At 40.5% G+C, this 13,548-nt stretch overlaps 1 long non-coding RNA gene across 1 annotated transcript; it reads right to left on the reverse strand.

Moving 5' to 3' along the window:
• Positions 1-11,545: 11,545 nt before the first annotated feature.
• On the reverse strand, positions 11,546-13,291 carry LOC114319653 (uncharacterized). Its single transcript, XR_014332343.1, has 2 exons — positions 12,271-13,291; positions 11,546-11,868 (listed from the first exon to the last, which is right to left on the reverse strand). It is a non-coding gene; the product is annotated as an uncharacterized LOC114319653 (long non-coding RNA).
• Between the last annotated feature and the right edge of the window lie 257 nt (positions 13,292-13,548).

The raw sequence follows: 13,548 nt of genomic DNA on the forward strand, positions 1-13,548 counted from the left end.
AAAATGAGAGAATAAAGAACAGAGAGATGTACGATGAGAGAAAAGTAAGACAAGGGTTTTGTGAGAAAAACCGAGCCTGAGGGTCGAGTGATGTGAGCAAATATATATGTAAGGTTGGGTGGGAAACATTACCTGCAGCAGCAGTGGACTCCCAGCAAACCTAGTCGCCTCCCGGCGATAAACAGAATCTAAACCCATCAGCGTCTCGGCCAAGGTCATAGCGATGCAGCTCTTTCCCTCTCTCAAGCCTTGGGCAACTTCAATCAGGCGAATGCTAGCTCCGCCGAAGCCCGAGGAAAGCAGAAAGTGAGACAACAAACACAAGCAGAGGGCGTGCTGCCGGAAACCCTGCCAATAATGGTTGCTGCGGTCACCGGCGTCGGAAAAACGATGGATCAAGCCGAGGATGTCCAGTTCCCCACTGCAGATCAAAGATCGAGCATCATGCGCCGTGAGCCCACACATCCGCCCTAAAGCCTGGGCATGGCCAAAACGGAGCTGGGGCAAGATCACTTCAGAGCATTCAGACTCCATCAAAACCTGAAAATTTTCGAAAGTGGGACATACCTCTTTGCCACCGAAGCTAAAAACGTGCGTCACTGGGTTCCAGAACCTTGCCGCGGCATGGAGAAAAGGGAGATGTAGCGGAGTACGGCTCAGCGTGAATAGTGCATTCAAACCGAAACCCCGGAAGTTCAGCTTTTCCGAGCCATCTAGAGAAGAGATCCAAGATGTGAGATTTTCCGCAAGAAACGCCTCCATCTTTGTGTAAAACTAAGATGAAATGAATGTTCCCGAAGTTGAGGCTTTTATAGAGGGAAAAACACTATTCACGGGGACACGTGTCAAAAACTAGGTGGCTGCAGGAATAAGTGGCCGGCCGGCCACCTTTTCTGGCTGGCCGGCCATTTGCTTTTTACAAAACTGGCCGGCCGGCTCCCCCTCCCCATAAAATTGGCCGGCCGGCTCCCAAAGGTGGCCGGCAATGCTCCAGTGTATCTCCTTGGCCCTGTTTTACCCTTCGAGGGAAAGTTTCAAGCATTTCCATGCAACGGGAGAGTCAAAGGCCTTCATTTCCCTCTGTTTCGGATGCGTTCCGGTGCCCAGATCGTCCGAAGTACACTCTGTTGTTGCTGAGTTTTGTTTATCGAGTTGTTGTTTTGATTATCGAGTTGTTGTTTTGCTTATCGAGTTGTTTGTCGAGCGGACGTGTTTCGTGTTTTTGAGTCATTGCTCTCTGATTAAACAATCTTTGTTTAAGTCTTGTTTATTTACGTTATCAACACTGTTGTATTTTGCTTATTGAGTTGTAAACTTCCTAAGGTTCTGTTATATCTTAGTAAGTTGAGTTGCTTAGTTTGTTGCGTCGGTTCACTACCTGACTTGGTGATTACACAATGCGCATTCCCATTCAATTTCATTTTTGTGCAAAATAAAATGATGTGATACGATGCTAAAAGTTTAAAATACAAACACCTTTTTGAAAGCTGTTTCATTCCATCATGTTTTACAATGAACAAAGGTACAAGTTTTACAAAAGAAATAAATAAAACTGCCTAACAATGTGCAAAGTGCTACAAACTACTAGCAAAAAAGAAAAATAAAGCAGGAAACAACAGCATCAATGTCCTCGGGAGCGGGAATGAGAAGCACTCCTCATCATTTTCTGCGGGACAACCTCTGCACCATCATCATCATCCGGGTCGGAGCTGTCGTCCTCAGGATCCCCCTCAGCCTCGCCTCTGTTCCCTGAACCAAGACCGGAGCCCCCCTCCTCAGCAGATGTCTCTGATTGGCGGTCGGTAACCTCCTCCTCCTCCTCCTCGGGCTCCGCCTCTACAACGTGTGCCCTGCATCTGCGGGAGGACCCTCCTCGAAAAGGCCTGGATGGCCCAGCTCCTCGAAAAGGCCTGGATGGCCCAGCCCCTCGGAAAGGCCTGGATGGCCCAGCTCCCTGAGAAGGCCCAGATGGCCCAGCTCTGTAAAAAGGCCCAGATGGCCCAGCTCCCCAAGGAGGCCCAGGTGGCCCGGCCCGCGGCTGAGCATATACAGGAGGCATCTGAAAATGAAAAGTTCAATACATCAGTTCAAATATGAAAATCAGATACGAGTACAGTATGTGAGTGGGGTGTGTGTCGGATGTGCTCTACAATACAGAAGAATGCTCAAAACCAGTGTGTCACCAGAAGTGTGATGAATACAAGAAAAATGAACGGTACCTGCACACCCATAACTGATAGGTGTGTCTCTCTCCGAAGGACCATGCCCTCAAGTGCGGCCATCACCCCGAGAATCTCGTCCACATACTCAACTGGAGGCTGCAGATACAAAGGCAAAACTATCAGTAAAGGAATGAATGTCCAAGTACCCGACTGATAAATCAAAGCTATAAATCATACCGGTGGTGAATCAGGATCCCTGACATATCTATGGTCAGGAAGTGGAGGCTCTAGCGGAATCGGGTAAGGAGTCCCAAAACGCCATCCCGTCAACTCGGACGGCATGTCCGGCCATCCAGGATGAGGATAAGTCGGAGGAGTCGGAGGAACCGATCTACCCCCACCTCTCAATGTACCGGCCCTACTAGTAGAAGGGGCGTCTGCAGCCTGAGCCCGGGCCTGGCTCGAAGATGACGTACCAGCAGACCTCGCCATTGGAGTGCGAACCCCTGTCAGTGGAGGCATCAAATATGTATGACGGTAAGTGGCATAGTCCCCCTCCTCGAGGTGCAACAGGGCATCACTACCCAGCATACCGCCGACTATCTCCTGGTGAGAGAGCCTATCAGCAATCCGCATACTGACTGGGGGTGCTGTGGGAGGGTCCTGAGAAGTATACCCCCATACCTGATGCAGAAAGCGTTCCCCCAGAAACCATGCTCTACCAATAGGTCCTTCGAGTAGGAACCTGTACTGGGAGGTGCCCGATCCTCCGGGATACTGAAATCGAAGACCATCGCCCAAGGGTGCCCAAGGCTGCCATGTAATCTGCGGATAACAAGTGAATAAACCAATCAGAAATCAGGAACGTGCAGGGCAAATCAGAGATAAAAATGGGAAGAACTGAGGGTTCTGAAGTACCTCCGATGGGCGCACAGTGTCAAAATACTGTCGCAGATAAATGAGAGTCTCTCGAGGTCTCGGCCGGTGCGGGCCCTCGAACACTAGTGAATATGGGGTCATGGGGGGCCCTGCCACCTCCAACTCTGGGGCTAATGCTGGGAAGTATACATAGACCCATAGCTGAGAAAAGCAGTGCAGAATGTAAGTACAAAATGCTGAGAGCAAAATACAGACTGTAAAGTGCGCTGTGTGTGCAATGTACAAGTAATGAAGAGCAGAAATGTAAATCAAGGGGACAGAAAAGTACCTCCCAGGCTCTCCAATAACCGCCAAGTAAGTCTCCCCGCCCGCGGGAGGTCGCGCTCATATAGTAGTAAAGGGTAGCCAGGCCGGCGCCACCCCAGTTGTATCGACTGACCTGTGATAGGTCAACCAGAGCGCTCAACAGATATAGCCCGACTGTGTTCCCTCTATCGGCGAACAGGGTAGTCCCGAAGAGGAACATAAGGAAACCACGGGCGTACTGCTCCGTCTCCTCAGGAGTCTCGGGCACCATCTCCGCCCGCTGGAAGTGGGAAGAGAACCAAGTATATCGGACTCTCCCAGAAACCCTGTCAACAGGCGGGCGAGCCCCCAGCAGATATGTCTAAGCGGCCTCCCACTCGCCCATGTCCTCGTCATAGGGGATGGACCAACCTCCTATGTCCAGGCCGGTCAACACAGCGAAGTCCAGAGGGGTCATAGTCATGTCCCCGGTGGCAGAGAAATGAAAGGAGTTGGTGGTGTCCCACCATCTCTCTACCAGTGCCGCCATCAGTGTCCTCCTGGCAGGACAACGTGACAACCCAATGCAGAAGGCCCCGAACCCTGCCAAGTCTACTAAATCCCGGACAGCCTTCGGGAGCTCAACATACCAGTCCCGCGCGGCGGTGGAGCCATACCCCCGTACACTGCGAGAACCAACCTGCATTCAGAATGAATACATATGTCAATATAAAATGAATGAGCTGTGTGCCAATGAAATGAATGGGCAGCGTGTTCACAATCAAATCTGGGCTGCGTGTTCAGGAAATTTAAGTTTGGACTGCGTGTTCAACTTTCAACTAGTGTGGGCTGCGTGTTCACAATCAATCTGGGCTGCATGTTCAGGAAATTTAAGTTTGGACTGCGTGTTCAACTTTCAACTAGTGTGGGCTGCGTGTTCATAATCAATCTGGGCCGCGTGTTCAGGAAATTTTAGTTTGGGCTGCGTGTTCAACTTTCAATCAGTGTGGGATGCGTGTTCACAATCAAATCTGGGCTGCGTGTTCAGGAAATTTTAGTTTGGACTGCGTGTTCAACTTTCAATCAGTGTGGGCCGCGTGTTCACTATCAATCTGGGCTGCGTGTTCAGGAAATTTAAGTTTGGGCTGCGTGTTCAACTTTCAATCAGTGTGGGCCGCGTGTTCACTATCAATCTGGGCTGCGTGTTCAGGAAATTTAAGTTTGGGCTGCGTGTTCAACTTTCAATCAGTGTGGGCCGCATGTTCACTATCAATCTGGGCTGCGTGTTCAGGAAATTTAAGTTTGGACTGCGTGCTCAACTTTCAATCAGTGTGGGCTGCGTGTTCACTATCAATCTGGGCTGCGTGTTCAGGAAATTTAAGTTTGGGCTGCGTGTTCAATTTTCAACTAGTGTGGGCTGCGTGTTCACTATCAATCTGGGCTGCGTGTTCAGGAAATTAAAGTTTGGGCTGCGTGTTCAACTTTCAACTAGTGTGGGCTGTGTGTTCACTATAAATCTGGGCTGCGTGTTCAGGAAATTAAAGTTTGGGCTGCGTGTTCAACTTTCAACTAGTGTGGGCTGCGTGTTCACTATCAATCTGGGCTGCGTGTTCAGAAAATCGGAGTTTGGGCTGTGCGTTCTACTCTAAGTCAGTAAGTGCTGTGTGTTCACTTTCAAATTCGGGCTGTGTGTTCAACAAATCAGTGTGTGAGCCGTGTGTTCATTTCTTAACTAATGTGCGCCGTGCGTTCGCAATCAATTAATGAGCCGAGTGTTCAGAAATTCAAGTGTTTAAGCTATATATTCAGGATGCAAATAAAGTACTATGTCATAAGCTAAACTGTGTGTTCAAGCATGGCAAAGGCACGAAATGTACGAAAAATGCAGAAAATGAAGTAAATACCTCTCGGGCCTCATGGGAGAGGTGATGCTCTGGCTCTCGGAGAAGCAGATCCCCAGGTGCTCGCTCATCAAAATCAGTGAAATGACGGAAAACGGCACGAGGAAGGACATGTGTTGGCGGAGCGTACCTCCCGGGAATAAAAGGTCGGACCCTCGGGGGCAAAGTCATGGGATCAAAATCGTCCCCTGCACCCGGAAAGCCTCCACCATGAGGAGAATGACCCACCATTTTCAGAAAATCTGCAAAAGGAGCAAAAATGAGCAAAAATGAGCCAAAATTGGAAAAAGTCAACAAAAGTCAACTCTCGGGAAATGAAAAAGTCAACAAAAGTCAACTCCCAAGAAAATCTTCCAAATATTGAGACAAACTCACCTCAAGTGGCAGAAATGAGAAAAGAAGCTCCGAAACCAAAATTTAATCAGTTCAAAGTGCTTGAAACTGAATATTTTTGCGGAAACAACTTGCGTGGGGCGTTGGAAAACGCGTATGGAACTCAGATCTGGAGAAGAAAGTGGTGTAGGAGGCAAGAGAATAGAAGATCTCGGCTGCATTTATAGGCTCAAACTCTTGGGATGAAGGAGCATGAAGAAAGGAGGTGAAAGGACCAAAATGCCCTCGGATTTGGGCAGATGGCCGGCCGGCCACCTTTTCTAGCCGGCCAGCCATTTCCTTTTTGGAAAACCGGCCGGCCAGCCATTCTCTTTTTGTAAAACCAGCCAGCCACCTCCCATCCCTCATAAAACTGGCCGGCCATGTCCCCCACATTCCCACCTAGCTCTCTGCAAATTTTGAGGAAGATTGGAGTTCCCGGGACCTGAAAAAGTTTAAGGGAAATACACTTCCGGTCGCGAAATTGCTCCGCCGGAACTTCAGCTTCAAGTTCTGACATGTGTCTCATCATTATTCATCAAAATCAAGATGTATCCTTTTGAATATGTTGTAGTCTTTCCAGGAAATTGAATCGAAGGCCGTCATCGAAGTCGCCATCGCCGAAACACGCGTTTCCTTGCTCGTTATTTCGTAACAAACGGGCACCCTGATTTATGCTCGTTTTGCACTATCATGCACATAACTTGCATTCTCATAAGCATACTTACATTTTTATGCACATTTCTTGATATTGGCATACCTCTATGATTGAGCATGCGTTGTCACGCATGTTCCACTCTTGCATTGCGATGCATTCACTCACCGGCACTGCGTGTGTCAAACTTTCAGAATCACATTAAATATATGATGGTAGCATATTGTACTTGTTGAAATTTCTCTCTTTTGCAGGCACGATATTGTATGTACGGTTCATTTGAGGCTGGTGCGACCAGACGAATCGCGCAGGTATCGTATCTTCTCCGTGTGAGACGTGGCGGGGATTGAATAATCCTCCGCATTCTTAACTGCATGAAATGTAGTTGTTGCTTTGCATTCTTGCTTAAAACTGTTGCATCTATTTGCGAGTACTTGCTTCATTACAGCTTGCTGCGTTTGCATGATCATTGAATTACTTCCGGCTCTATGCATATCGTTTTGCATTTTGCCCCCTCGCCTGCGGGCACATCTCTGTTTACTTTGTACGTTTGTCTAAGTCTTCGGCCTTGTCAAAAATGGGTCGTCTATAGGCTTTGACATTCACTCCCGTCCGAGTTCTGTCAAAGAGGGGCAACTGTAGACACCCCATTTTTTACCGACCTTAAGACTCAGACGTCACCGATTGAGCGCTTGGTGATATTACATAATGTGCTCGTTCAGAAGTTTCAAAGTCGCGGCCGTGAGCCCTGCCTCCGGACTTCCGAACCCTCTTTTGTGCTTTGCCTTAGTTTGCGAACGAGGCTCGGTTTTCGCTGTTTCTTTTCCTGAGGGGAGGGAGAGGTCCCGCAGACCATCTCTCAGTGGCCGTGGGCTACATTTTGTGGCCGCAGGCCATTTTGCCCATTTCGGAGTCCGGTTTCCGGTTTTTCGGGACCGTTGGCCGTGTGCCTCGGTTCGGGACCACCTAACCATCTCCGTTTGTTCTGATTTTTGGCAAAAATAGCCAAAAATCCAAAAAACCAACCTACATCCCAAACGAACCCATAACTAATAGAGAAATAATATTTGCATCGAAACAAAATTTTTGTGTAACAAAATGCATACAAGTTCTCACATCAAAGTGGAGCCTACAATGGGGGGATTTATGTTGTAGGACCCATCCTCATGTGAGAAGTTCTATGTACATAAATTTTTTACGTGTAGTAGTGTTATAACTAATACTTGTCCCAAAACTATATATAGCCAATATTTACGCTTTGTTTGTTTTGACAGTTTTTCATATATATATATATGGCTTTGTGTGATTTAGTTTTGAAATCAATTTTGAAAAATATGTTTTTGAAAAGAGTTTTTAAAATTAAAAAAAAAAATTTGGTTGTATATTTTGAAAATAATTTTGGAGTTTTGTAGTTTGTGATGATTTGCAATTTTTTTATATTTGAATAGATGGGTGCGAGAGAAAAAATGATTAATTGATGTGTAGGATGTGAAGAAAGAGAGAGGAGAGAAAAAAAAGTGATTCGTTGATTTGTATGATGTGAGAGAATGAGAGAGGAGATAGAAAAAGTAATTGAAAACAATTTTGAAAAAATTGTAAGCCAACCAAATTTTGAATTTTGAGCTCTAAAAAATTATTTTCAAAACTAAATTGAACACAACCTATATTTTATGGTATTTGGTATTTTATATGATCAATAAAAACAAGTTTAATTGAACAAAAAATATTTTTCACTTTTAAAGACTAAAAAATATTTTTCAAATTAAAATCTTACTAACACCACATCACTTACCACTGCCACCCCACCACCGCACCACACAACTACCAACTCCACCATCCAATCACCACCCACCGCTATCACCATCACTACTTCCACCATCCTATATCACTGTTGTTGCCCCACCATTGTCTTCATTCCCTCCCTCCATTATTACTACTACTACTACTACTACTACTACTACTACTACTACTACTACTACTACCACCACCACCACCATCCTATATCGCTATTGTTGTCCCACCATCGTCTCCATCATCCTATCATCACCAACGTTCAGTGATGAAACTAGGAGAAGATTATAGGGGGTCATGACCCCCTTGCTTGTGTGAGCAATATTGTTTGTCATAGTACTTTAAAAATATATCTCTCATTTTATATATAAAATGACTCCCAATATAAAAATGAGATTTTGTTTCCATTTGCATTTTCATTTTATTTTGCACCAAAAAAAAAAAAAGAAGCTTTTTCATCATATTAGAGATTACTTTCATGGTGTTTGATTTTTTTGTGCGTATATGTATAATTTATATATCATATTGTATATACACATGTGTGTTTGTGTGTATAGTGAAAAAATGTCTTCGTCTTTTAGTCTCTCCGATGATGAAATCCTAATTTCGTCCCTGCCAACATTGCCCTTCCATCACTACCACATCAACACCACCATTACAATAACTACTAACACATTAAATTTCAGAAAAAATTCATTTTGTCCCCCTCATGGTTTCAGCCCGAAGCACATTACCCTATTATGGTTAAAATATAACTATAAAGTTCCTACGTGGTTTTAGACTAAAGTAACCACCATTAGTTTCTTTTCACCCAAACTAACGGAAAAGTGTGTCACATACCCTTTTTTAGAATTGACTTGATTTTCTGAAAAAATAAAATGAAACATAACAATAATACAATTTTACCTAGCTTCTCCAAACATAAAATTAGATTAAGCTTTTAATTAAAATAACATAAAATAAAATTATAATTAAAAATTAATCTAAAATATAAAATATAGTTAAGGATTGATCTACAATATAATTAAATTAAAATTAGATTAAGATGTTAGGAATTACAATAAATAATTAAGGATTTATAATAAATGTGCTCTAAAATATAATTAAATTAAAAAGTTAAGAATTACAATATATAATTAAAATTTTATTATTAGTTGTGATTTAATTGAATTAATACTAAAAATTAAAAATTACGTGTATGGGATAGGAGAACAAAAAGAAAATAACAAAAAAAAAAAAAAGATCTGTGGGTATTATAGTCATTTTACATATATAGTGAACGGAATTAACGGTTGCGCACTGTCCAAAACCAGATGGGGGCTTTTTGACAATATTTAAGAGGGACTTAATTACGTGTAGGTCCTAAGGTGGACTTATTGTCCAATAGATTCTATGATAAATAATTACATTTTTCATCGAACACTATTAAAAAACGTCAGTAATTGTTAATTTTCAACAACAGTTTAAAAATTGTCACAAAAAATGTCACTAATTATAAGTTTTAGTGACAGTTTAAAAAAATCGTCACAAAAAATGTCATTAATTTTCAACTTTCAACGACGGTTTGAAAAATTCGTTACAAAAAAATGTCACTAATTGTAAGTTTTGACGACAATTTATAAAAATTGTGACAAAAAAAAGTTGCTATTTGTCAATTTTTAGAGACATGCAAAAAACTATCACAAAAAATTATTTTTAGCGACGATTTTACTAGGACTTACTTTCAATAGGACTTGATAGGAATTAAGTCCAATTATTAAGACCTAATGATAATTTACACTACAACAAATTACACTTTTGGCGACTAAATTTTTAGTCGCCAAAAGTTAGTTTTTAGTCACCAAAGATTTTTGCTGACTAAATTTTTTGGTCGCTAGCTTTGTCGCTAGATGATTGTCGAGAAAGGTATTGGCGACTAATTTTTTTTTAGTCGCCGAAAGTCACCCATTGGCGACTAAAAATTTAGTCGCTCAAAAAAATATATATTTAGTCGCCAAAAAGAAAATATTTTCCATCTTTAGTTTTTTAGCTACCAATTTTTTAGTTGCTAAAAATGTGACACTCCTTTTTGGCTACCAATTTTTTAGTCACCAAAAACTTTCATTTTTTTTTTTGCTACTAACTGTTTAGCCACCAATAAGTTCCTTTTTATTTTTTGGCTAATACATGTTTAGTCGCCAAAAGCTCAAACTGTTTAGTCACCAATAAGTTCCTTTTTATTTTTTGGCTACTCCATGTTTAGTCGCCAAAAGCTCAAGCTCTGTTTATTATTATTTTTAAAATGCACAAATTGAATATTTTTCATTAATTTCTAAATTATATGCATTTCATTATCAATGCAACCTATAACTTGTATGTATACAGAATAATACATCTATCAATTATAATCTAAATCCATTATGAATAATATCCATTTCATTATCAACTATTCAAAAACTTTAACCTGTAACATCATATTCCAAATATCATATAAATCCATACAAACCAAGTATAATCCATCTAAATTAAATATTACATACAAAAACACTAGATTTCCAAAACAGAGGATTGTTCCAAAATAAATGTCTTCCATATATAGAACAAATGCTCTTCGTACACATCCACAATAACCCACACAAAAGCAATTTGTAAAAAAAGAAAAAGAAAAAATTAACCATTAGCACTTATTCAATAATATTGACGTTTCAAATTATAACAATTACAAAATTAATAATTTAGATATATTATACTCTGCAAATTATAACAATTCTACAATTAAAATTAATAATTTAGATATATTATACTCTGCATATAATCCCATCAAGATCATTTTAATGTTTCTGTTTTGTAGAAAATTTATACAACCTCCAAATTGAACCCCATGCTTGCCTAGTAAACTCTAGTTTGACAATTACATGTAATGTTTCCAAAATTTTCTTTTCTCACTAGTATACAACATGACCCTAAATGTTTCAAAATCAAAATCCTTTAGCAGTTTTTATCAAATTATGTTACTTTTGGCAGTCTGCATTTTCACAAATCTTGAACATTGAAGGCACTACAGTTCCACAACCTTCAGTATTGAAAACATAATATGAGGATGCAGAAATTTCGTTATACTTTATTTGACTAGAGAGATGTATATAATGTAGGTTAGCATTTATGTTTTCCAGTTAGACTTCATCAAACAAAATATATAGAAACCCAAATCCAAAATCTTCGAAATTGAGCTCGACAAATTTCTAGCCAATACAAGACTTCAAGACCATGTTTTAAACTAACATAATTAGGACAACAAAGAACAAATTCAATATCTACCCAGCAGTGCCTTTACCATCTTTTGCCGATCATAAATTGGCATAGTGCACTGAATGGACTTTTAGAAGCATGCACTTTTTAGAAAAGCTCGTGTACATAAACTCACCAAGTGACCATTAAATCTTTGGAAGGACTTTTAATGCCCAGAAGTCCGTTTTGCATTTCCGCCAAACACCCATAAAACTATGAAAATAACTTCCAAGTGCACACAAAATCTAGAAAATTCGAATTGAAAACTATATGGTTTGTGAAAATTACTTCCAAGTTCATAGAAAATCTAGAAAATTCCAATTAAAAACTATATGGTTTGAGCAACTATAAAACAAAATATGAAAACGCTTCTTGATTGAAGCTATTCTCTAGCTAAAATTACCAAAAGGGAAAGAAAAGCACACCTAGAATAGGCAATATGTGTTTGCAGACAGCCAAGAAAGGCTCTGTCAATAGTTCTCCTCTGTCAGACTTGACATTCTTCATTCCCTCCAAAGCAGGGCTGAATGCAGTCCCCTCAATTTTTCAAGGTTTACTGCGTTATTTAGATATGGAAATAAACAAACATGTTATTTAGTAATTAACTACAGAAGTTCACATAAAATTTATTCATCTCTGTGATAAAAAGAACATCACCCAGTAACCCAAATCTAATGGAGGATTTTTATATGTTTGGCCCTTTTCTCATTTTAGTCCTTAAAGTCTTTTTTTCACTGTGATTATTCATATTTCAAGTTTTCTCCAAATTAATTAACTTATGTCTAAAATTAGACAGAGAATGATAAACCAAACATCAAACTATTGTTCTAATTTGACAAATCACACCATATTACAATAACAAAACAATCAAATTTGAACAAAACCTACATATAATCATACACATAAAGAGAAATTATACAGACATACATACAAGTATAAACCAAGTGAAGAGCCTCACCATGAATTGATCAAGGTCCTTATCATCCAGAGGCTGATTACCATTTCCAAGAACTGAATACTTGGCCACCACATGCTATGATTGCGCGAGCTGCGCATTGATCCTTGGCAACTGATCCACCGACGTATAAGAGCACAACTTTAAGCAAGCATTCATATTTTTGTTTGGCAACTATACCTTGAATTTCCTTATATGTTTGTTGGCCCTCTAGTTATATTAGGTATAACCTAAAATGTGTTTGTAGATGATAACGAGCAACTACCAACTGTGACCCACATCACTCCAAATAATCAATTTTAAATTAATATGCATCTTATCATGGAGAAACTTTAGATTATTCAAGAAAAACCTCCAATATTTAAAAACAAGAAAATTAGGTGTAAGGAACACCCAATTAAAGAAAAGGGTTTAGGGTTTATCCATGCTATAGTTTGCAAGTAAACCAAGTTATCCAATCAACAATCTAGAAAGTCTGAAATAGGCATCCGTGGAACTTGAAAATTAATTGAATATAAATAAAAGAAAATACAAAAATCAGTCAACCAAGAAACACTTGAAGGTAAACAGACTCAGTTTCTAGCAAACAATAAAGGCTTTAGGGTTTTAAGGGCAAAAAATTAACAAAGAATATCAAGAGAATTGGGGAGAGAAGTAGTTACAAGCTCGGCAATCTCTTCAAGAACAGAGGTGACCTGTTCACCTCCTTTGAGGAGAGCTTCATACTAAAAAGCGTTCCATTTAGTTTCCTCGCCTTTTCTTGATTCATCGTTGTCGCAATCTCCGGCATGTCGTCAGTCTCGCTATTGATGGATAGACAAAGATACGAATAGAGAGAGATTTTAGAGAGAGAAAATAGGGCAAATCTAGGTGAATCGGTGCTCCGGTTGCCCGTGACTGTGAGGGGGAGGGGCAAAGGCGCAGCGGTAAGAGAGGGAGGGGAGAGGAGCAGCGAAGAGGGAGAGGTAGAGGGGGAGAGAGAGAGAGAGAGACGCTGAAGAGAGAAAGACAGAGGCATTAGTTTGTGGTTTGGAAACCAAATATATATATATATATATATATTACACCATTAGTGACTAAATATTTTAGTCGCCAATTAATTTTATAAATCCCTCCAAAATTTAAAATGTCTCCCTCCAAATATTTTAATTTTTTGGTGACTAAAATTTTTTTTTGTCGCTGAAAATAAGTTTTTGGCGACCAAACTTTCGGTTGCCAAAGATAAAAATTAATTTTTTATTTTCCATTCAGCGACTAAATGGTTTTAGTAGCCAAAACTCA

Source organism: Camellia sinensis, chromosome 6 (genome assembly GCF_055761805.1).
Source record: "Camellia sinensis isolate YWXY chromosome 6, ASM5576180v1, whole genome shotgun sequence".
NCBI lineage: Eukaryota > Viridiplantae > Streptophyta > Magnoliopsida > Ericales > Theaceae > Camellia > Camellia sinensis.